We start from the raw sequence: 27,439 nt of genomic DNA, 5'->3' as shown, positions 1-27,439 counted from the left end.
GACAAGCAGCAAAATCTCAGACTTTATTCTAGAGGTTCCTAGATACCGGAAATAACTTCTTTCCTGAAACTGCTTGACTTTGGAATTCCCCTTTTAAATGCGCGGAAATTTAAATGTAATGTGACCAAACACCTTGTGTGCATTGTTTGGGGAGAATAAAAGTTTTTAAAAAATAATAATAATAATAATAATTCACGAAATATGATAACAGTATTCCATTCAAGTTCTGAGATTTGTAGTAATGTTAATAGTAAGTTCCAATAACGGAATGGAAAAACGCCCATGTTAGAAGCAGTTCCATCTAGAGAAGCATGGACAATTATAAGATACTTGATTAAGTCTTGTTTTCATAAATAAATGTCTGTAAGAATATGATTATTTTTATTTCTTCTTCGCTGAAGAACCATATAACTCTCTCCCACTCATACACACACATCTTTGAGCCAAACCCAATCAAATATTTTTTTTTACTTGAACTTTGACCCTAAACCCAATCAAAACAAGCAAAAAAGACCATTCAAACAAGCAACCACCAAAACGTCTTTTTTGTAAACATGTCAGATTTCAGCCACATTTTTAATTTCTCTAAGGCCATATTATTCCTCAGTTGGCAGAGGTCAATAGCTGATTCCATATTTCCTTTGAGTCAATGAAATTCTTAATTCTGTGTTCTTTTCTCTTTTTTATAATTTCAACATCGGAATTGGGCCGTGGATTTTCTAGAAGCAATCATTCTTATAAGTTTTTGGTTTTTGTAATAATAAAATGAGTGTTTCGTTATTCGCTTTTGGAAAGAAAGGGGAATATCCAAGAAGAAAAGATGAATTTTATTTATCAGAATTATACATCAATAAACAGAGTACTGCTAATATATTCTCTCTCTCTCTCTCTCTCTCTCTCTCTCTCTCTCTCTCTCACACACAAACCAAACCCAATCAATTCAATTTCATCCATCACTTGGCTATTCCATCTTATCAACATCCCCTCTCCTCTCTTCCTTCGCTGAAGAACCATTCTTCTGCCAATCTAAGACGATCTGCATCCATTATCTTTCTTTTACTTACCAGAATCTATTTAAATTCAATCAGAGTTGAAATTTAACCGTCTCTAAAACTAGGAATTGCTGATTCCATTCTCAGATTGATTAATTTCTATTTTTTATTTTTTTTAGTTTTCAAAGGATCAGGGGAAAAAAAGTCATCAGGTCTTGAGGAAAAATGAAAAAAAAAAAAAAAGAATTAAATACGATAGAGTTAATTATACTATCTTTCATCCATCAAATCTTATCAACTGATTGCTTGCAAGAATATGATTATTGTTTTTACTTCATTGTCTGTCAACACTTCTTTTTTCGCGTTATCCAATGTTCTTTATTTCCATTTCTCATTTTTGCTCTTTTCTTTTTCTGCGATAATGCATTGGAAATGTCCACGATGGCAAGCTTAATTTCCATTCTTCTACATCATTCTAGTTGTTGTGGTCTTGTAAGAAAGTTGTTTAGTAGAAAAAGAAAATAAATACAATAAATGAAGTGTGTGGGTATACGTCAATCCGACTGCCACGTTGCTAACACCAAGAAGAGACATATTCTTTCTGGAAGAGTTCATCCGTAAGGTGAACACACCACAACACTAGTGTAAATCTATTGTAACAAAACGTTTTTTTAATCATAACAATAATTCACGAAATATGATAATAGTATTCCATTCACGTTCTGAGATTTGTAGTAATGTACCTATTTACTATGCCTCCCCACAGGACAGAGTTAGACACCAGGGTCGTTTTTTAACGTGGAGAAAAGGTACAAAAATAAAAATTGTCTCAGTCGTGAAGATTTCTCCTCCACCGAAAGAGAACAAGAAATAGAAGTGCAGCATCTGAAGAACAGATGGTGTTTATTTGCTCCCCCACTGAGCAAATTAGGCACAAGGCCGTTTTTAATGTGAGGTAAAAACCAGCTCCCCTAAAAGTAGGCAAAAAGGGGGCACTCTGGTTACCAAAAATAATAATTGTCCCAGTATAGAGGGTTTCCCCTCCATTGACTGGTACAAATTATCTTAAGTGCAGCATCTGCCGGAACAGATACTACACTTGGATCTTGTCCCGAAGGCCAAGTTTAATTATGTAAATAGTAAGTTCCAATAACGGAATGGAAAAACGCCCATGTTAGAAGCAGTTCCATCTAGAGAAGCATGAACAATTATAAAATACTTGATTAAGTCTTGTTAAGATATGTATGTATGTACGTATATAATATTACATATACATATATAGACTTCTATATCTCTATATCTATAAAAGTGAAATTGTCTGTCCGTGTGTGTGTGTGTGTGTGTGTGTGCGTGTGCGTGTACATTTCCCGACCAAACTACTCTGTCAATTTTAAGTCTACAGACTCGAAATTTGACATAAGGGGTATTGAGATTTGGGAAAATCTTCTTAATCGGATTTTGGCCAGAAATTTGGCTGTTAAAGGGTCAAAGTTCAACGATTTCACATTTGAAAACTCTACCAAACTTCTCCGCCAATTTTGGGTCTAAACACTTGAAACTTTAGATGTAGATTACTTGCACATGAATCAAATTTTATAATTTGGTTTGAGCCCAAAACAAATGTTAAGGGGTCAAAATTTGGGTCAAAGGTTTTAAAAATTTGACTTCTGCGGTCTCTACCAAATTACTCAGCCAATTTTTGGTCTAAATATTTAACATTTTACATAACGTGTATTCAGGCATATGGCAAGCTTTTTAATCGGTTTTTAGCCGAAAATTTGGCTACCAAGGAGTTAAAGTTCAAAAGATTTGACCTTTACGGTCTTCAGCAAACTATTCAGCCAATTTTGGGTCTAAACACTTGAAATTTTGTATAAAGGGTATTCAGACATGCAGCAAGATTTAATCAGTTTTGGGGCGAAAATTTGGCTGCCAAGAGATCAAAGTTGAAAGAGTTTACCTTTGCAGACTCTACCAAACTCCTCTGCCAATGTTGGGTCCAAACACTTGAAATTTTAGATGTAGGTTATCCAAACATAAGTACAAACTTAAAACTTTTTATATATACTTGAACATACAGTTATGAACAGCAGGCCGGGCTGAACTGCTAGTATATATATATATATATATATATATATATATATATATATAACACGGAAATTACATAATTGTCGATGCAATAATTTATTTCAACCTTATGGTATTTTCAAGCATCAATTCATTCAATACCATAAGGTTGAAATAAATTATTGCATCGACAATTATGTAATTTCCGTGTTATATTTTTATGTTATTGCTCTGTTTACCACATTGAGCTCTCATACCCGGATTTCCTCCTGGAATTATTCCATTATAACACTATATATATATTTAAATAAGCGAGTAGTCACCAACAATATATATATATATATATATATATATATATATATATATATATATATATATATATATAAGCTGAACGTCTGTGTGTGTGTCTGGTCACGAATAGGCTCCTATATGGTTGATTATTATAGAAAACTGATCACATATAATGATAGAAGATGTATCGAGACACAGGAATGGGTATGTTTGATCTGGCATAATGATGATTCATTAAAATTGTGGGGTCTGCGCACGCGCCTGGTTCACACAGTATGGAAATAAAAAAAATTAAAAAAAAAAAACGTTTACAAACGTTTTTGATTATAGATCTAAATAATAATACTTTGATAAGTATGTTTTAACTTTAATAGGGATGGTATAATAAAATTATGGGGGTGTTCGTTCGCACCTGACCTCCATAGAATGGAAATATGTCACAAAGTTTAACAAGGTTTTTTAATATAGATCCACAGAATATTGTGATAAGTGTTTCAGTGTGAACAGGTATGATTTAATAAATTATGGGGTTTATCATTTTTATTTTTACTTTCATCATATTTTGCTTTGGGTTTGATACCCCCAAATTCGAAGCTATCTCTTTACAACCCTTCCTTTTCATAAAGTCCATTTTCTGTTGGCTCTTTTTGAACTCAGTCAACAACGGATGTTTATATATATATATATATATATATATATATATATATATATATATATATATAAATTTAAAGGAGATTAGAATAATAGTATAAAGAGTATATAATAATATATAAAGAGTATAGAATAATAGTATAAAGAGTAATTTAAAGGAGATTAGAATAATAGTATAAATAGTATATATATATATATATATATATATATATATGTGTGTGTGTGTGTGTGTATTCACATATTATTATTATATGCATACTAATATTATATTCATATATATATATATATATATATATATATATATATATATATATATATATAAATTTAAAGGAGATTAGAATAATAGTATAAAGAGCAGAGTGTATTTTAATTACTAATTTAATTAAAATACAGGAAAAGAAAAAGTGCTCGTTGTAATTTAGATATATAATAAGCCCGATAGGTAAATATCCTAGAGCTAATTTAATATTCAGTAATGTGATTGATAATTTAAAATTCAAATTAGAATTAAATTAAAAATCCGTTTCACAAGAAGGAACAACAACAAAATTAATAATTTGTATGATCGTTTCGGAAAACAATGTTTTTATTGTGGTAGACATTAAGCCATGGACAATAATTTTTACATATAGTTTTTTTTAACAAAGTTTCCTCATCAGCAAAAGTATTGGGTAGGGTTTTTAATATATGTAAAAGACACCATAAATAAACCTAGCATTAACAGTAACCTTACTTAGGGATGTATCTGGAAAAAAATAAAATAAAAGTTATGTATTTACTTGATAAGCAAATTAATATGGTTGAAATAAAACAGAATAAAATTATAAATCTGAATTTGGTTTAAATATAATATTATAATAATATATTTCTAATAAAATTCATACACACACACACACACACACACACACACACACACACACACACACATATATATATATATAGTCTAAAGAAGCTTTGAATAAAAAAAAATGCAAAAATAAAAATAAAGAATGCAGTTTAAATTCCCAGACGGAAAAAAAATATATTAACTTTAACCTATCACAGACTTAGCACCTACATAATCCGACTTTTAAAATGTTTATAATAACCAAAGAGAATTAATTTATATAAGGATGAGAAAGAAAAAAAAAGAAAGCTTTTACTAAAATTGTTAAATAAAAATAGACTTAGCATTTGCATAAGCCGATTTCGCAAAAGTCTTCAATTTTAAAACAGAATTTAATTACATAAGGATGAAAAGAGAAAACCTTAACTAAAATTTTGTAAATAGAAAACGGGGATCATCAGCTGCTTACCATGAAGCTGTTTTGGAGATTTAAAAACAGGACAGCAGGAGAGCTGTTTAATACATGGCTATCCAGTGGATAATACCACTTCCCCAATAAAAAAAGATGTAAAATAATACGGTTACTATTTTTACTAATATATGAAAAACATTTTTTAGATGAGTTAAATAATAAAATAGAAAAAGAAAAACTATTAATAAGTAAGTTAAGGATTACAAGATCCATTCTGCGACATGTCAACTAGCATCATAATGCTATAAGAATAATATATTATATATATATATATATATAATATATATATATATATATATATATATATATATATATATATATATATATATATATATATATATATATATATAATATATAGTGTGTGTGTGAATCCGACTGATCAATTTAAAGTTGAAGAAGTACGAAAGTGGAAGACGTACTATTAAAACGAGCAATCTTTTGTGTTCCAAAATTCACTATCATTCTCAATGCAATCTATGCTTCTCACGCACACCCACCCATTTATCTTAGTCTCACACTATGAGTATCTGGAACAAAGAGATGCAACTTGCAGGTCATGAATGCATAATTCTGTCATTATAACAATGAAATTTGCAATCCCCTCATATTCATTTGGCCGAAATAAAAAAAAAAATAGGAGGCATTACTTTTGGAACGCCTCTCGTTAGTGACTTTTAAACACGATGCAACTTTGATATACAAGCATAGCATGAACTTTTCCGATATTATTATTTTCTAACAGATTGTATTGAAGCAACGGTATACAATGAATATTTTACAATAGCTATTATATTCCAGAACTAAATAATTCAAATAAGGCTTGATTTGCCATGAAACAAAGACAAAATATAATCTTGTGGGGAAATCAAGCAAAATCTTTCCGACTTAATGATTTTTTAAAGTCTGCAATGCGAAGCTCTTTAATCTTATAAAACTGTTCAGTAATTGAAAATGATGAGAGTAATTGATGTGGCATGAGTATACTTTCTATTAAAACTTTCTTTTCTTTTAGCCGTTCTTTCTTATATCCATTTGATTTTCACCATTTTCATTTGAAACTGACATAAATATAGCATATATGCAGAGTTAGGATAAGCTTGTCTTTACAAAACTCCATGTAATTGGAAAAATTCCTTTTAATTACCGAATGCAAGGACATTTTAAACTTGTTAGAACCGTAGGCTAGTATTTGTATGTGGTGCGTCATTCACACTGGACAGATTGAGCCAATTTTCAAAGCAATTTTCTTTCTTCCATAATCAGAATCTATTGGCGTCGGTTACTAAGTTCTGTTTTAAAATTTGAAACTCCCGTTTAACGTTTTTTTTCTGTTTGTTCACTTTGCATTCTTTCACTTTTTCAAAGTCACTGATGAATTTGCACTGACTCTTTCCAACCTCTTATGGTTGATTCAACGCAATGAAACCACTGGTACGCCTTTGAACTATGTATATATAGTGTTGAAATAAATATTGTGTGTATATATATATATATATATATATATATATATATATATATAAGAACAAGTAGTTAATAAAACATGTAAAAAAAACACTTTGGAAAAGAGTTAAAAAAAAAAGAATAAAAAGGAAACACTAAATAAGTGGATAGTCCTTAATCCGTGGAGTTTTGAAGAAATACACTCCTTCTCATCAGAGGGTAGGATTTAGCAAAATGCGGGATCGGATTTTACTTACAAAAGTATTTAATGAAACTACAAGTAAGTCATAGATCTTACTTGATAACAAAAAGTGAAGCAGAGGGGATAGGGTTAATAAAAAAGTGATTTCATGTGAATGGATAGTCTGGTGAAGGGTAAAATATCCAATGACGGTAAAATACAAAAATGCAGAATCCAAGAAAGCTAGTTAAACGTGTTAGTATTATAAGCTCTATCTTCTATTTGGTTTTATCGAGCTTTTACATCTGGTTGGGATTAATTCATAAATATTAATTCTTTAATATTTATAATTTACTTTAGTTTTGCCATCTTGGATCATTTTGGTAAACTTAACTGTGATTCGTATTTCATCTTATCTCAATATATGAGTATGTCTTTGCTATACTCACTTTTAAAGCATTACCCAATCGTAAGAAACACTTAAAATATGATATTTTACATATGATTACGTATGAGTCTGTTTGGTTAGATATTATTATCATAATTATATTATAATATTATATTATAATAGAGATAATTCTCTATAGATTATTATATTGAACCTAATATACTCACAAATGAGATCAAAACTAAACTTGGATGCCATAAGCTATAATCGAAACCAAAACATACAAATCACCACCCTTATTCCTTAGCCTCTGAGCCACGTCCATACGCATATATATATAAAATTTTCACTTGTCATCCCTTTTTTTAAAAGATGGAATCGCCCGTCGTCGAAGACAAGATAAGATTCAAGCAAGCAAGCCTGGACGGTCCACAGAGTTTTATAATATATATATATGTGTGTGTGTGTGTTGAATACATATGTATATATAAATATTAATACATACATATTAATATTATATATTTATATGGATAAATTGATTTTGATATAGATTAAATAGAGCCTTACGAAATTCTATAGTGTTTTTCAATCGACGAAAGTGGAGACTGCATGTACAATTAAGTGCTTGTAAAAACATGATTATTTTTTTACTTCATTGTCTGTGAACAGAATTATATTCTGTATCATCCAATGTTCTTTACTTCCATTTCTTAGATGGTAAACTAATTAGTGAATCAAAGTGTATATTTACTGGGCGTAGTTAAGATATACTTGTGCAAGCCTTTTCTAGTCTCACACAAAAACACGCGTTCACATCTCAAACCATATTTCTTGTCATATAGATACGCACACACGTACACACACGTAGATATATTCACGTTCGCGTACATACTCACATTCACGTGCATACACACACACGCTAACGTACACACATGTACGCACACATACGCGCACACGTACGCAACGTCACTTCCCCTTTGAAGGAAATCCACACATGTGCAAAAGACCACCGGAAACAACTATAAAAGCAAGAGCAATAAGCTGCTTCCTTTTTTTCGCCTTAGCTCTTGAGCTGAGCGTACGACGGACCATTCGCCCCTTTCGGGGCACGCGCGCCCACGTGCCTATCGCCATCTGCTACTGTGTGGGGCAAGAGCTAATAGACAGTATGTACACTTTATAAGCTTTATCTCTCCATGAACTGGATTGAGTTTCTCACTTTCCCCCCCCCTTTTGCTTTGGTCCATCAACCAGACAAGTTCGCATCCACAGCTAGTGGCCTGAAGTCATTTCCACGTGGACAAGTACCAACATGTGCGCGCAGCTTTACTGATATCAACCCTCTATCATTTTTTTTTTTTTTTTTTGTCTACACGCTGGACTGCCATTTCTCGTTGCACTACATTGCTTACCGCTTTTTCCACGCGTGGACATGAACACGAGTTACACCTAAAACATTCATTTTTCAACACAAAATAAACATGTTTATTTTATCCAGCAACTGAATTTTTGTTTCCTTCTTTCCATTCGTTTCATTATTTTCTTTTTAGGCGAGTTAGGATATCCTGGTCCGCAACATACTTGACTCACAGGTCTCATCTAAAAAATTCCCTTTATCAAAAAGGCAGTGAAAAAGTTATTTTATTAATAAATATCAATGCACTTCGGTAAAGATGAACGATGGCTGCGCATGAGTATCTGGAGCGTGCTTTGTCGTATCAGTTACTCCAAAAGTAAAGCCCCCTATTTTTTTAACTGAAAAAGTTGAAGAGCAACGTACTATTAAAACGAGTAATCTTTTGTGCTCCGAAATTCACTATCATTCATAATGCAATCTAGGAATCTAGAGTCTCACACTACCAATATCTGGAACAAACAGATGAAACTTTTTAACCTTCAAATGTTAAAACAAGCTTATATATATAGTTGTATAATTTTGAATGCTCTTGATCCACATATATATATATATATATATATATATATATATATGTATATATATATATGGATCAAGAGCGTTCAAAATTATACAACTTTTCCGACTATTTATTACGTACAAATAAATGGTAAAAAAAAAACAAATATATAACAATTGAATGTTATGAAATACCAGATAAGTTACTCTTCTTCCTATATGAATAACTTTTCAGCGTTTTTATAGTGTTTAGTATATGAGAAATGTTATCAAACGTAAGACACTCTTCTACCTATCTGAATATTACTCACTTTAAAACGTTTATTCCGTTCGAAAAAATAGTGTCTTGCGTTACGTGAGAACAAGAAAAATGGTCACGCGTAATTATTTGAAGTCTCGATAAATATCACAGTAACATTTATTGGGTGGGTTTCTAACAATATTTTGTTGTGTTTGTTTCAAGACTTCAAAGATTCAAGTGTCCAGTAGCGGCTATTTTTAAAACGTTTTAAAATGAGTAAAAAACTTATTCAGATAGGTAGAAGAGTAACTTATCTGGCCTTTGATAACATTTATTTGTTATATATTTGCTTTTTATTACCACTTCTTCGTACATAATAAATCATCGGAAAAGAGAAGGTGAAAAAAAAAAAAGATTTACAACGCCCCCCCCCCATCGAATTTATTTATTTTATTATTTTTATCCAAATTCCGGTTAAATGAACGATTCTCCTTCAAAAGCCGGAGCGTGTGTGTTGTTTCATATGCCCGACGTTTCATATTTCGCAATTTTGATTCACCAGGTGATTTCGGTCATTACTTTTTTTCGAACGCTCCTGGTGAAAATAGCCATATATATATATATATATATATATATATATATGTATAATATTCCCCCCTTCTCTCTCTCCCCGATTATTATTTTTCTTGCATGTTTCTGTGCCCAAATGTTCGTTTTACCAACCAGCTCGCTACGTTAGATTGCTAAAAAAAAAAAAATTCATCAACCTAACTTACATTCCGCATTTATTTGCATATTTACAGATTGTCGTGAATCAACAAATATAAGAGATGAAGAAAACAGTCCGCAAATAAATAACTAAATACACTATTTTTCTTTGTTAATTTTTTATAATAAAAAAAAACCCGTTTGCCGCACTTATAAAAAGTATAAATTTTGTCTTTTTTAGGGGTAGTCATTTAAACAAACAGTCACAGCAACGCGTGGTCGGGTACAGCTAGTATACATATATCACACACGGTGTGTTAAAAAATTTTTAATCCTTAAAACTAATATATAATTCCAGTTAATGTTATATATATATACTAGCATGGGTGGCTGGCGTTGGCGGTGTATGCTGAGCAAAAAAAAAAAAAGGTCAATTTTTTTAACTTTGGCCCCTATTACGACCCCTTAACATTTATTGTTTTTGGCCTCAACCTAAGTTATTAAGTTAGATCCATGTCCAAGGAAACTATATCTAAAATTTCAAGTGTTTAGACCCAAAATTGTCTGGGGAGTTTGGTAGAGTTCTCAAAGATCAAATCGTTGAACTTTGACCCCATTAACAGCCAAATTTCCGGCCGAAAACCGATCACATCGATTTTCCCAAGTTATTGCGTAGGGAAATGTACACAGACAGACACACAGACACGTTCACTTTTATAGATATACTAGCATTTCAGCCCGGTGTTGCCCGGTATTTGGAGGTGTATGTTGATTAAAAAAAAAGCGGTCAATTTTTTAAACTTTGACCCCTATTATGACCCCTTAACATTTATTGTTTTGGGCTCAAATCAAGTTATTAAGTTAGACTCATGTCCAAGGAACCTATATCTAAAATTTCAAGTGCGCAGACCCAAAATTCTCGGAGAAGTTTGGTAGAGTTCTTAAAAGTCAAATCGTTGAACTTTGACCCCTTAATCGCTAAATTTCTGACCGAAATCCGGTCAGATCGATATTCCCAAATCTCAGTACCCTGTATATCAAATTTCAAGTCTGTAGAATTAAAATTGACAGAATTATTGCTGTAATGTTATTACCCTTTAGGCTGTGATCATAGCGTAGTATCTGTTAACTGTGGCAAGCGGGGTCAAGGATCAAAACATTATTATTGTTATTGTATTCTTGTTAATTGATTTGAGCGACGGATGGTCGCTGGATCAGTTATTATGATTCGAAGAATAAACAATTAAATCGTCAATATCATGTCCTCCTAGCTAAACAACATACATACGATTTATACGTTTATTATCTATCTGTTAAAAGAACAATATCTTACATCCACTAGATAACACCATGACACGTTTTAATATATCATCTCCTCCAATATAAACCAATATACAACAAACGCTCATTTGATGTCCGTTGACCAGTTCGCATCGACGATGCGATATCGAACCTGGGGTGAAAAATACAACGTGGAAGCAGGTCCTGAAATTGGAATGGAGATTTTATGTCAAGAAAAAAAATACAAGAAAAACACATAAAACACAATAAAATGTCTGAAGAAAAAAGAAAGAATAATAGAAAAAAAGCAATACACACGTACAACCTTTTCACGAAGAAAGAAAAGAAAGACATACAGACACACACATGTAAAACTTTATATATGGAAAATAGTAAGAAAAAATGTTTATCGTATTAGAAATGAGCTCGTCATGAACAAAAGGAAAATATCACTTAATGTAAAAATTAGAAGGAAAAAAAAGAATTACGTTATTCTGTTTAAAGCAATGGACCGACGAGAGAGAGAGAGAGAGAGAGAGAGAGTAAGAAAATGTAACGGGAGCACGCACATATGCAATTGTTTTGAATTGTGTCAATCATTACACCGTTGCAGAAGTTTATAGAGGAAATGGCCATCGCTTGTTTTGAACTGGTTAAGAAAAAAAGAAAAAATAATTGATGCTCTTTTTCAGGTAAGAAGCAATGGACAGTTTCTGTAAATCGTGAACATTGTTTTTCCAGTTTTAACGGCATTTTTGAACATTTTTTAAGGGCTGAAGAAGGTTGTTTTATGTAATTACTTAAAAGTTGATGTTTATTGTTAGAAAAAATGTGTATTGATGATTTTATATTGTATTATGTAATGTATAATTGTTGTTTTCCAGGAGTCTGCAAAATATTAATTTAAAAAAAAAAGAAAGAAAAGATTAGATAAAGATAAAATGGTCGGTCTAGTCAAATTAGAATTTTAAAAAGGGGACAGGATTAAATTTACGTAGGCGGTTAACTATTTTATTTTTATTTATTTTTTTTTTTTAAGAGATTCACAGGACCCTGCAAGGGGGGGGGGTTCAATAGGTCTTTCGATTATGAAAAATGCTATTTTCGCCGTCTGTATGTAGCTTGATTAAGCTGACCGGTGTTACGGTTGAAAGATCATATTCTTCGCATACAATAAAGACGGGAGTACTGCAGGCCTATGGGCTTAAAAGGCTTGTTGTAGCTGCAACGAGGGTGCGCGATACAATGCACCCACATAGATTAAGCTTGCAGATAGGGCCGTTTGTGAGCTTCGGCTGATTGAAAATGCCCAATCTTGGAAGTAACAGAACTTCCAACACAAGAGCGGATGTGTAGTGGTGACGTGGCCACTATGTAGTGAATCTGAAGTAGGAGAAAAAAAAAGATAGAATATATGCCGCTGATACGTAAGAACTTTAGAAGTAAAATGTTCCCTTATTGTGAATTAAAGGTTTAAAGAATAACGCCTGTATAAACGAAGTCAGAAATCTGTTGGATGAGATGTCGGCAAAATTTTTTCTGAGATAAGGCGGGAGGCGCCTTGATATTGAAATTGGCATGGGATGGCTGAATGACAGCTGTTAACGAACATGAGGTTACTTTACGGACCATGGAAAAGGGTCCGGCCGAATAAATTATTTAAGATGGGAGACATAGAAAACATATGTCTGCGCCATATATTTATTGAAAAAATGATGAAAATATATTGAAAATGCATAGCGGAGATATTATCTGACATTTTTTCTGGCTGGTGTGAAGAATAAAGTGAGAATAGGGTGTATAGGAAAAATGTATGCCGTACATTTTTTAAAATAGGTGGGAAAGGAGTGTAATGTAATCTTTAGGCTGTGATCATAGCGTAGTATCTGTTAACTATGGCAAGCGGGGTCAAGGGTCAAAACATAATTGTTATTGTATTCTTGTTAATTGATTTGAGCGACGGATTATGATTAGAAGAATAAACAAGTAAATTGCAAAAGAAATGATTGACGTGTGAACTGCAAAAAGAATGTGAAAATAGAAAATATATGTAAACATTATTTTGGGGTTTTGAATAAACAAATAACTAGGTGGATTAGATTGGTATGAGTCACGTAATTAGGTGACGTAAGAGAACACGTGATGTAGTTAGTTTTGGAGAGATTCAGAGAGTTGAAGATAGACCACCAGAGCAGACAGATGTCTAGACAAGGGTGAACAGACAGCTAGAGCGAGCTGTAAGAATAGAAAATGTAGACGAACTGCAGATCCTGTGAAAACCATTTGAGACAACTGTAATAAATTTATGTTATAAAAATATAAAGAGTTGTTTCACTGGTTTCACAAATAAGAACAGTTGTCTCAATTATATGGTGCTGATCGCTTCATGGTTGTCACGGAGCAGCGGGAAGATATAGAAGAACTCTTGAAGAAAAAGGTATGAAGCATATATTATTCTTCTTACATATGAACTGTAAAGATATTCCATGTGATAAGTCTCATACAACGTGATTCAGTTTACACGTCAATATCATGTCCTCCAACATACATACGATTTATACGTTTATTATCTGTCTGTTAAAAGAACAATATCTTACATCCACATGACACGTTTGATATATTAATATCATCTCCTCGAATATAAACCAATATACAACTTTGCATATCGAAATGTACACAGACAGACAGACACTTTCACTTTATATATATATATATATATATATATATATATATATATATATATATATATATATATAAAGTGAACATGTCTGTGTATCTGTGTGTCTGTGTACATTTCCCTACGCAATAACGTCCCTTCAACTAGGCACTTTTCTACAGGGGGGGGGCACTTTTTTCGCCGATATTTTTGAAAGTTATCTTCTCCTTTAGATTGTCTAGCCTTAATTAAAAAAAATGTCGCTTCCGGTTTGGCGGTGGTTGTAACAGCATAAACGTTATGTTTTACCCCGTTCTTTTCCTCCTTTGCGGTATGGGTTCGAGCCTGCCTTCCTACTACCACTTTTTTTTTGTTCAACATACACATCCAAACACTCGGGCAACACCGGGCGGCCATGCTAGTATATATATATAAAAGTGAACCTGTGTTTGTGTGTCTGTGTACATTTCCCTACGCAATAACTCTCAATTTTTAGTCTACAGACTCGAAATTTGATATACAGGGTACTGAGATTTGGGAAAATCGATGTGATCGGTTTTCGGCCAGAAATTTGACGATTAAGGGGTCAAAGTCCAACGATTTGCCCTTTGAGAACTCTACCAAACTCCCCCGACAATTTTGGGTCTGCGCACTTGAAATTTTAGATATAGGTTCCTTGGACATGGGTCTGGGTCTAACTTAATAACTTGATTTGATCCCAAAACAAATTTTAAGGGGTCATAATAGGGGTCAAAGTTTGAAAAAATTGACCTCTGCCGTCTCTTCCAAATTGCTCAGACAATTTCTGGTCTAAATATTTGAAATTTTACATAAAGGGTATTCAGAGATAGGGCAAGCTTTTTGATCAGTTTGGGTCGAAAGTTTTTAGCTACCAATATATAAATGTATGTATGTATGTTTGCATGTCTGCCTTAAACTTTCAATAGAGGCGACGGATTTTACCAAGATCAGTATCGTTTTAAAGTTCGATCTTTCATACAACAAATATCGAAAAATTGGCTAAAAACATTAATATCTTCCCCTTCAACTGGGCACTTTTCTACAGGGGCGGGTCACTTTTTTCGCCGATATTTTTTAAAGTTATCCTCTCCTCGTCTTGCCTTCATTTAAAAAAATGTCGCTTCCGCTTTTGAGGTGGTCGTAACAGCATAAACCCCGTTTTTACCTCATTCTTTTCCTCCTTTGCGGTACGGGTTCGAGCCTGCCTTCCTACTACCACTTTTTTTTTTTTTTTTTTTTTGCTCAACATACACATCCAAACACCCGGGCAACGCCGGGCTGAAATGCTAGTATATATATATATATATATATATATATATATATATATATATATATATATATATATATATATATATATATACATATATATATATATAACAGTCTTTCGTTAGAAAATTATTTAGCCAGTACTGCAATCGCTGAATCAATTTGCTTTCAGGAAACACCAGTTGTGTTACCATGAAATATTTATTTATTCTCAAGAATATTTTATTAATTGTTATTTTGTGTGCAGTTCTCTCACATACAGCGCCTTGTTTCCCTAAATGGTCACTCATCTCGTACTTACTAGCTCAATTGCAGTCAACTTCAGTATCTGTTATGATGTTGAGTGCTTGCTAATAGCTTATAAATATTGGACTTTTACTTCAAAACTTCCTTTAATAAGCCCGTAAAAAGAAAATTACTTCCTTTTTTATGTTCTTTTGAAATGGGATGTTGATGTGCCAAAGTTAAATTTGCTGTAAAGTAATTTCAATAATTAATCATGACAGATGAGACCTTGGCACTGGAGATCATCAGTCCAGCATCCCATCATAGAGATGCGCTTTAGAAAGGGGTTTAATCTTGAACACCTGAAGATTGATGATTTCAACACATGACTCGCTGAATTGTTATCACATATATTGGCTCTCCTTGGCCAGATTCCAGGCCAAGTTAATTGAGATGCCTCTTCAGATGGATATCTTGAATCTATTTCCATATATCAATAATAAATGATGAAGTAGTTTTAGTATTTCACTGCAGTTTCACAGTATCACCGATCATCAGAAGTGTCTGTGACTAGCATCAGTCAACAAAATCGAGACCACTTCTGGTGATTGTCGTTCCTGTGAAACTGGAGTAAAGCTCGTTTGATTATATTGAGAAGAATAGAAATGATTATGAGCTCTTTATTTTTCTAAGAACTGTTCAATTTGGCGTTGAGAAGTTTGTTTTCTCATTTATTCATTCCAAAAACAGCTGCATTTAATTCACACTTCCATTATATATCTCTATATCTATAAAAGTGAACGTGTCTGTGTGTCTGTCTGTCTGTCTGTCTGTGTGTCTTTGTACGTAAAAACTCTGTCAAGTTTAAGTCTATAGACTCGAAATTTAATATACTGGGTACTGAGATTTGGGAAAATCTTTGTGATCGGTTTTCGGCGAAATATTTGGCTGTTAAGGGATTAAAGTTCAACGATTTGACCTTTGAGAACTCTACCAAACTCCTTCGCAAATGTTGTGTCTAAACACTTGAATTTTAGATGTAGGATTCTTGGCCATGGATCTAACTTAATAATTTGATTTGAGCTCAAAACAATAAATGTTCTAGGGGTCATAATAGGGGTCAAAGTTAAAAAATTTGACTTCTGCGGTCTCTACTAAATTTATCAGAACATTTCTGGGGTCGAAAATTTTTAGTTATCAACATATAAATGTATGCATTTTAGTTATCAACATATAAATGTATGCATGTATGTCTGCCTAAAACTTTCAACAGAAGCAACGGATTTTACCAAGATCAGTATCGATTTGAAGTTCGACCGTTCAGATGACAAATATCGAAAAATTGTCTAAAAACATTAATATCTTGACCTTCAATTGGGCACTTTTCTACAGAGGGGGGCGGGTCGCTTTTTTCGCCGATATTTTTTAAAGTCATCCTCTCCTTTCGATTGTCTAGCCTTAATTTAAACCTACGTCACTTCCGGTATGGTGGTGGTTGTAACAGCAAAGACGTCATTTTTTTTCCCCGCCGTTCTTTTCCTCCTTCACGGTACGGGTTCGAGCCTGCCTTCTACTACCAACAGGAAATATATATATATATATATATATATATATATATATATATATATATATATAACAGAAAGGATATATATATTTATATAACAGAAAGGATATATATATTTATATAACAGAAAGGATATATATATTTATATAACAGAAAGGATATATATATTTATATAACAGAAAGGATATATATATTTATATAACAGAAAGGATATATATATTTATATAACAGAAAGGATATATATATTTATATAACAGAAAGGATATATATATTTATATAACAGAAAGGATACATATATTTATATAACAGAAAGGATACATATATATATATATGCATATATATATAACAAAAAGGATATATATATATATATATATATATATATATATATAACAAAAAGGATATATATATATATATAACAAAAAGGATATATATATATATATATATAACAAAAAGGATATATATATATATAACAAAAAGGATATATATATATATATATATATAACAAAAAGGATATATATATATATATATAACAAAAAGGATATATATATATATATATATAACAAAAAGGATATATATATATATATATATATATAACAAAAAGGATATATATATATAAATAAAAAAGGGTATATATATATATAAATAAAAAAAGGGTATATTTATATATATATATAACAAAAAGGATATATATATATTTATATATATATATAAATAAAAAAAGGATATATATATATTTATATATATATAACAAAAAGGATATATATATATTTATATTTATATATAACAAAAATTTATGTCTGCCTTAAACTTAAGGATATATATATATTTATATATATATATATATAACAAAAAGGATATATATATATTTATATATATATATAACAAAAAGGATATATATATTTATATATATATTTATATATTTATATAACAAAAAGGATATATATATATTTATATATATATATATAACAAAAAGGATATATATATTTATATATATATATATAACAAAAAGGATATATATATATTTATATATATATATAACAAAAAGGATATATATATTTATATATATATATAACAAAAAGGATATATATATATATTTATATATATATAACAAAAAGGATATATATATTTATATATATATATATATATATAACAAAAAGGATATATATATTTATATATATATATATATAACAAAAAGGATATATATATATATAACAAAGGATATGTGTGTATATATATATATATATATATATATAACAGAAAGGATGTGTGTGTGTATATATATATATATATATATAACAGAAAGGATGTGTGTGTATATATATATATATATATATATATATAACAGAAAGGATGTGTGTGTGTATATATATATATATATATATATATATATATATATAAAAGAAAGGATATGTGTATATGTATATATATATAAAAGGATATGTGTGTATATATATATATATATATAAAAGAAAGGATATATATATATATATAAAAGAAAGGATAAGTATATATATATATATAGAACAGAAAGGATATTATACATATATATATATATATATATATATATATATATAGAACAGAAGGGATATATATATATATACGTATATATGTAGAACAGAAAGGATATGTATACACACACACACACATATATATATATATATATATAGAGAGAGAGAGAGAGAACAGAAAGGATATATATACACACACACATATATATATATATATATATATATATATATATATATATATATATATTAATATAGAACAGAACAGAAAGGATATATATATATATATATATATATATATATATATATATATGTATATGTAATATTTGTTGATAAATGTGAACTCTAAAATTAAGAAATAAATTTATTGAATTTGAAAACCTCTGCTCTCTGATGACAAGAATTACATTCTTCGAAACTCCATGGAATAAGGTTTTTCTCGTTTTATTTTAATTATTCTTGTTGTTGAATAATTAAAATTTTGTATACTTTTTAAAATTTAGTCAAACTTAAAAAAAACTGCAAATATATATTTGGGATTTTTTTAAAAGTTTGAATAAATTTTTTTTAACCATGATGTTTATTTTTTATATCTATAATATAAAGCTGAATGTGTGTGTGTGTGTCTCTGGTCACGAATAGGCTCCTATATGCTTGACTATTTAAAAAAAAACTGATCACATATAATGAAAGAAGATTATCGAGACACAGGAATGGATACGTTTGATCTGGCAGAACGGTGGTTCATTAAAATTGTGGGGTCTGCGTTCGCGCCTGGTCCACAAAGTATGGAAATAAAAAATAAAAACATAACGTTTACTAGTGTTTTTGATATAGATGTACATAATAATACTTTAATAAGTATGTTTTAACTTAAATAGGCATGGTATAATAAAATTTTGGGGTCTGCGTTCACGCTTGGCCTCCATACAATGGAAATAGGCACAAACTTTAATAAAGACTTTTCATATCTATCTGCGTAAGTATACTTTGATAATTATGTTTCAGTTTGGTATGATAAAATTATGGGGTGTTCGTTCGCACCTGACCTCCATAGAATGGAAATATGTCACAAAGTTTAACAAGATTTTTTAAAATAGATCCACAGAATATTGTGATAAGTGTTTCAGTGTGACTGTTCACACTGAAATAATTATCACAATATTCTGTGGATCTATATTTAAAATAGTATGGTATAATAAATTATGGGGTTTATCTTTTTTATTTTTACTTTCATCATATTTTGCCATAGTCAACCATATCGGAGCCTATTCGTGACCAGACACACACACATACACACACACACACACAGCTTTATATTATAGATATATAAAACAGTCTATGTAGAAACTACATACAACGTGACTGATGGGATGTAACATACATCGTTAAGAAGAAGGTTTAACTCTGAGAAATAATAAACTGGTAAGTAGTCAGATTGTATAGATGTAAGACAACTCAAACTTCAGACTAGAATTGTTCACACTGACCATGGTACAATGGGTAAAGTACTTGGAAAAATTGAGCTGTAAATGACATTCTGTTGGAGGTTGAAGGTTCAATCCTCAGTGTGAGTGATACGCAAAATACGATCGTGAACTACTTAGAACTTCTAACTGGTCATGGCTGACAGAATAACAGCATGGACACTCCCTGCAGATTCCCAAGTTTGACAGAAATGTTCGATAAGATCGCAAGTTCGATAAGTTCACAAGTTCGATAAGTTCACAAGTTCGATAAGTTCACAAGTTCGATAAGTTTGCAAGTTCGATAAGTTTGCAAGTTCGATACCTTGAAAAAGGTCAGAGGTTACATCGTCCGAGACCTTGTGAAAATAACATTCAAGATTAGAACAGTAGTTCAAATAATCCGAATTATCAATCCTTATCTGAAACATTCAGAAACATCATAGATTTACTTCTTTCTAATTCTTTTTAACAGATTGACCTTCTGAGAAGAAACTATATACTTCGTGATGGGATCTGATATTTATCGCCAGGAAGAAGTTATATCTATAGGATCACAATTAAACCACACTTTGAGAAAGTGGCATTCCTACATTCATACTCTAGCCTAACCAGGAATATGGAAGAGACAGGACAACAAAAATAAAGTTTTTTTTTTTTTTTTAAGTGCACACGGACTTTATAGACACCCTATTTTTCACTATCAAGTTCACTATCAGAATGCGTCCCAAGATAGTCCAGATACGGTTCTGATTACAGAGTGTTTTCTAATGATAGTATAGAAGAGATGAATCATATAATGAAAAGGATCGAATATTTAAGCTGTTTAATTCAATGGCAAGTGTTGTGGTGAAATAAAACGTGTCACAGTGAGATGCAAGTGAATCTGCATCACACATCAGCATCAGCCAAAGATGGAAATGACCACTTAGGGAAGAAAGGCTCATTTATCAATTTGATTGCTTTGTTTTAGATATAATCTAGAATATCAAGCGATTTGGGATAAGGAGCTACTGGACAGCACAGGGCAGGGCAAGGCCGTACGTTTCGATGACCTCTGTTGGGTGTGAGAGATTCTGTTTAATGCTAGATATGCAAGGTCTATCTGATCTATCAAAGCTGGTGCGTTGCCATGAAGAAGTCCACACATTATTGATTACCCAAAATTGAACTGTTACACGCCGGCTTTTTCCTTTCGAGTCATAATATCATGAATTAAGGTATGAAAGCGCTTAAGACAATAAGTGTTAGAGAGAGAGAGAGAGAGAGAGAGAGAGGGAGAGAGAGAGAGAGAGAGAGAGAGAGAGGTTGGAGGGCAGAAGGAAGATGGTATACAGATAAAGTGCAGGCTTACTAATTGACCCCAAGTAACTTAGTCACACTCAAGATATTTGGAAATTGAAATATGTCAGCTGTTCCAAACAATTTTTATAAGTATTTATGGAAATCTCTCCAGACAAAGCATTTAGCCACTTTATGTAAGGAGATAAAAATATTACTTCAAGGTCAAAAACTAGCCAAAGATAACTGTTAGATGGACAGATTCTGGCTCAGAGCACAGCAATTCTTCCTTTTTTGTCAGAAAAATCATTCATGAAATCACTAAAAAATAGTAATTAGGAACGAAGAGTTATGAGGCTGTCGAAAGTACATCCAAGGTGTATTTTCTCTTTCAAAATACATTCTGACGATGGTATATAACATCTTCTCTTTTACACGTGTCAATCCTTATCTCATTGTTATATCAATATATATGTGTTATTGTCACATTGTTATTGCGGCGATTATATATATATATATATATATATATATATATATATATATGATAATGGGGATTTGGTATCTGTCTCTATGAAGCCGAACTAGATTTATAATTATAAGATAATAAAAATTTTATAAATAGCTTCGGGCATAAGAGAGGGAGAAGGTTCACACCGTTCTAAAGACCTTCAATGCAAACTCAATTCCATGCCTCAACAGATTTTGACAAGGCCATAATCCATGAACTCATTACTTAATCGACATAACTACCTTCGACTGGCAGCAAAATCTCACCCCTTCACTGTAGAGGTGCCGAGATTCCGGAGTGATTTTCTACTCTCTCCTTGAATTGCTTGCCTTTGAAACTTTCTAATCTTTCCTGCTTGTCTTTAAAATTTCCTCCCTGCTCACTGTTTCCCCACTGTACAAACATGGAGAAATGTAATGTGAATAAACACCGTGCCGCCCTCCTCCAATCTAACACTCATCGCTATAACCCATTATGTTTTAGTGGTGAATAAAAGCAATTTTTTTTTAAATGTGTTGCCTTTTACTCCTCGTCTAGGGTTTCATTTTGATTTTTTTTTTTCTAACTATATCTCAGAATTACACATCCCCAAAGTCAACAGAATCTAGGTCATTGTTGAGGTAGCTTTTTCCCTGTTGACTGAGATATGTGCAGTTCTAGGAGGTTAGCTCTTCTAGGCTTTATCTTCTCCCTTAGTTTATTGCTAATCGCCAGAGGCACCCCTACTGGAGACTGCTGACGGGGCTGCCCTAGCATGTTCTTCAGGCCAGAGTGATCTTTCTTCAGAGTACTGGCTTTTCAATTCCATTTTCTGATCCTTGTGTCACATCATCTCCCTGTTGTTATTACACCTAAATTCAACTTCATGATAATGGCAGAAATGGTTATATTAAGATCTTAAAAAACAGTTCTCATCTGATTCCCTAACTTAAGCAACATAGAGCCCGGTCAGTAGTTAGACGGCCACACCGGGTGTTGTAAGTAGTTTTTTTTTTGTTGTTTTTTTTTACGATACATTGACAAATCAGTTCTTATCAGATCATAGAAGCTAAGCGATGTTCAGTCTGGTCATTACTTAATTGATAACCATTTGGGAATAACAGGTACTGTATATGCTCTCCACTTTTCTCGGTATTGGTTACAGTCATTATGGACTTCTCATTGCCACTGAAATCAAACAGCGTTGATTCAGGAGAAGTGTGACTGGATATTATTCAACCCTTGCTTCACAAGTACATGTGTAGCTATCCTTACAGAGGTCGGCCATTGTCTCTCAAGAAGGAAATCTATTGCAATCTAAAGTAATACTAAATTTTTCAAAAGTAATATCATTTTTGTTTTTTGTATTGATTGTTTTTCTTTGATCAAATTCATTTTTAGCAGACTCAATTCATATCTTTATGCGTTAAATCTGTTTTTATCAGTCATAATAAGCCACATATGGACCTTGTTTAAAAATTAAGTAAATTGTATTTCCAATTGATTGAAATATTTTAATATTTAATTCGGGTTAATATTTCATTTTTAATTAATCATAAATAGATTAAAAGGTTTTATGTTGATTTGGAAAAAAAATATGCTTGCTTTCTCCCCCCACCCCACCTATGGAAATACAAAAAAATAAATAAATAAAAGCCCAAGATATTGCACAATGCATTTTGTTAAAAATTTTCTGTCACTGTCACGTAAGAAAAAAAATGGTGGATGGAATGTTTAAGGCTGCCTCCCATCTCTTATCTAGGGCCTCATTTCTAACAGTTACACAGTAAATCCCCATGAGAATGACAGCCAGTGAGTAAGTCTCTGTGTTTTACTAATGGTCATTAGTATCTGACCAGATGATTAATGGGGAAAATCTATTCCTCTGCTCCACAGTCTATTTGAGTCTCTGAAAAATAATGAGGAAGAAAGAGAGAATGGTTGTAGATTTGTCAGTATTGATCCAAAGATAGAGACTTGTTAAATTTTGACAAATACTCATGCGCGTGTGAGCTGAAAGGAAGTGGATAAGATAGAGAGATGTGTGATTAAGAAAGTCGATAATGTGAGAGAGAGAGAGAGTGGGGGTGGGGGAATAATGGAGGAAAATAGAATGTGATGACGGGGGGGGGTAGAATAAATCCCGTCTTTTTTTAATACAAATGGTCCATTTGATGTCGGGCAGGGGTTACCGATCACAGACACATCCTCTAAAGTTGTCATATTGTATGATTACTATCTTGAGTTTAAGGCGAAAAGCAAAGAGAGGTAAAAATGAAATAAATTATTAAATCAAGAAAGAAATGTTGCATAAAAAAGGGAACGTTCCACTTTCCAATCCTGGAGTCAAAAGAAAAAAAAAACATTCACCAGCACCTATTATATGTACATTCAATATGAATCTCATGTATATATATATATATATATATATACTAGCAAAAGTACCCGTCGTTGACTGGGTTCAAAAACAGCCAACAATAAATGGACTCTGATTTATGAAAGTATGATAGGTTATGAAAAGGAAGGGTTGTAAAGAGATAGTTTCAAATTTGGGGGTATCAAAACCAAAGCCACATATGATGAAAGTAAAAATAAAATAGATAAACCCCATAATTTATTATACCATACCTGTTCACGCTGAAACACTTATCACAATATTCTGTGGATCTATATTAAAAAAACCTTGTTAAACTTTGTGACATATTTCTATTCTATGGAGGTTAGGCGCGAACGAACACCCAATAATTTTATTATACCATATTTCTTCAAACTGAAACATAATTATCAAAGTATACTTACGCAGATAGATATGAAAAGTCTTTATTAGAGTTTGTACCTATTTCCATTCTATGGAGGCCAGGTGTGAACGCAGACCCCACAATTTTATCATACCATCCCTATTTAAGTTAAGACATACTTATCAAAATATTCTTTTGTACATCTATATCAAAAACACTTGTAAACGTTTTTTTTTTTTTAATTTTTTAATTTTTTTTATTTCCATACTTTGTGGACAAGGTGCAAACGCAGACCCCCCCCCCACACACAATTTTACTGAACCACCGTTCTGCCAGATCAAGCATACCCATTCCTCTGTATCGATACATGTTCTATCATTACATGTAATCAGTTTTTTAAAATAGTCAAGCATATAGGAGCCTATTCGTGACCAGACACACACACACACACACACACACACACACACACACACACACACACACACACACAAACATTCAGCTTTATATATATATATATATATATATATAAAATCAAAACAATAAAATAAAAAATGACAGCATCATATTGTGTAGTTTCATATTTGTTAAAATTGTTTCGTGACCATTCGGACAATTTCAGACATTATGTCATTCAAAAATATTTAAAAAACAGCCTCTCACCAGACGTTGAAATAGACTATTTATGCATATATGACCATATTTCTAATTCCTATTTAAGGGATCAAGCAGTTGAATCTACCTCCACCCCACTCTTCTAAGTTTTTGTTTAATTATTTTCCATTAGCCATGGCTATTGGAAAACACTTAAACAAAAACTTAGAAAAGTGGGGTGAAAAACATGAAAAAATAATGCGGAAATAAGGTGTCAGAGGTGTTATGGGGTAAAACTGATCCATCCATTTCATGATTCAATTTCGAAGACAATCAATACACTAAACGTTGTTGAACTATTTGTGGCAGTTATAGTCTCAGAATCAGGATATGTACTTCTGTAACATACTTTTGCTAGTGCACGTTTTTCACTGAGTGTGGACTTGATTATATAAGATGTGTGTGTGAGAGAGAGAGAGAGAGAGAGAGAGAGAAAGAGGGATTAAAGTCAAATTGTGAGAATCTTGAAGCAGGCCTCCATTTTCTTTTCCTGGTTCTATTGGGCCAGTGTGAGAGAGAATTAGATATGAACGAGAGATAGAGAATAAGAGCGAGAGAAATAACATAAGAAAGAAGAGATAAAATAAGAGAAATAAGATGATGAGAAAAAGAAAGAGAGGAAGGTAGAATATGAAATGCAAATGTGCTGTGAAAAGAAGGCAATCATCTTCCTTTTCAATCTTCTCATCATCTTTTTAAATTTCTTTCAGGTGGAGGTGATACAGCCACTTGCTGTATGAAATACAAGTGCGAAAATAAAGTATCTTATGTCAGCACTGGAGGAGGGGCAAGTTTGGCCGTCTTGAAAGGTAAATATCTCTTAAAAAATGTTAAACTCAATTTCCCTGAGTGGCTTCCGGGCCTTGATAAGTGGTGATCACTGTGTAAAAAAAAAAAAAAAAAAAAAACAACATTTGAAGGATTAAAATCAAATTGTGAGAATCATGGAGCAGGCCTCCATTTTCTTTTCCTTGTTCCATTGTTTTCTTGATTCTGTCAAAAATAAGCTGTAAGAATTTGATTTGAAAGTAAATTAATCTGATAAATATGATTTTAAGATTTTGTCATTTGAGTCAAAAACAAATGGTTTGGAATCCAAATGGCACTTACTTTAGGTTCTTTTTGCTTGAATATAGCAATACTTATCGCTTTACGTCTGAAAGTAGGAACTTTCCAAAATCACACCATACGCTTCATAAACTATATGATCACTTCAGTATCGCAGAATTGTGATAACTTACTGGTATCCTGTCAATAACTCCTGTCATCGAATGAGATTTGATTCCAGCATGAAACGTGGATGTTAAACTAACAATGATGTTGATTATGATCCACTGGAAGTTCATATGTAAGATAGATTTTAAAAATAAGTATTGAAGGCAGAAATGGAAACCGCGTGAAAGGTAGACAAAAGAATAGATGGATAAACAATCGATGAACATGAACATAAACCAAGCAAACACCTTGGCTCAAGAGCATATGACTTGAAGGACACTCAGCCATATTAGTGCATATTTTGCAGCTAACAGAGAAAACGTTTGATAATAAAAATCTCTACCGATATAAAGTTAGACATGTATGTGTGGCAATACGACGGGCGTTTCAAGTGCACTGCCTCCTATTTTTTTTTATTCCGCCTGAATGAATCAGAGACTATTGCAAATTACATTGCAATAATGACGAACTTGTGCAGTCATAACCTGAACGTTTCATCTCTCTGCTGCAGATATTGACGATATGAGACTCTAAGAAAGCAACTCCTGTCGTTTATATCTTTTAGCCCACTCGAATGGATCAGAGGGATTGCAAATTCATGACATATACTTTGGAACTACTTCGTAAAAATTCAGACTTCTTAGTTTTGTGGATAATAATGGATACAAAACATAAATATTACTTTTTGATTATTTATTAGTTATTTTATTTCATTCGGGTTAATTCTATATTTAAATTACAACGGAATCTATTATCATAGAAATGTAAATAAACTCATATTTGCTGCATGTTATTAGTTTTTTTGTTTTTTTTTTCCAAAAAGCTAATTTTTTGTACTATCCAGAAAAATAGCAGCTTTATGCGTTAAATCTGTTTTATCAGTCATAATAAGCCACATATGGACATTGTTTAAA

General features: G+C 31.8%; 1 protein-coding gene across 1 annotated transcript in view; it reads left to right on the top strand.

Annotated features, from left to right (window-relative positions):
- LOC145257765 (phosphoglycerate kinase 2-like) overlaps window positions 1-26,119 on the top strand; it is a 600,882-nt gene extending 574,763 nt beyond the window's left edge. Inside the window, exon 10 of the mRNA XM_080115684.1 lies at window positions 26,021-26,119. The gene's annotated coding sequence lies outside the window, so the exon portion shown is untranslated. The remainder of the gene's footprint in view (window positions 1-26,020) is intronic.
- The last annotated feature ends 1,320 nt before the right edge of the window (window positions 26,120-27,439 follow it).

This window comes from Euprymna scolopes, chromosome 3 (genome assembly GCF_053919585.1).
Source record: "Euprymna scolopes isolate OS-2025 chromosome 3, ASM5391958v1, whole genome shotgun sequence".
Taxonomy (NCBI): Eukaryota; Metazoa; Mollusca; class Cephalopoda; order Sepiida; family Sepiolidae; genus Euprymna; species Euprymna scolopes.
The sequence above is the reverse complement of the archived record's forward strand: the minus strand, read 5'-3'. Positions and strand labels throughout refer to the sequence as shown.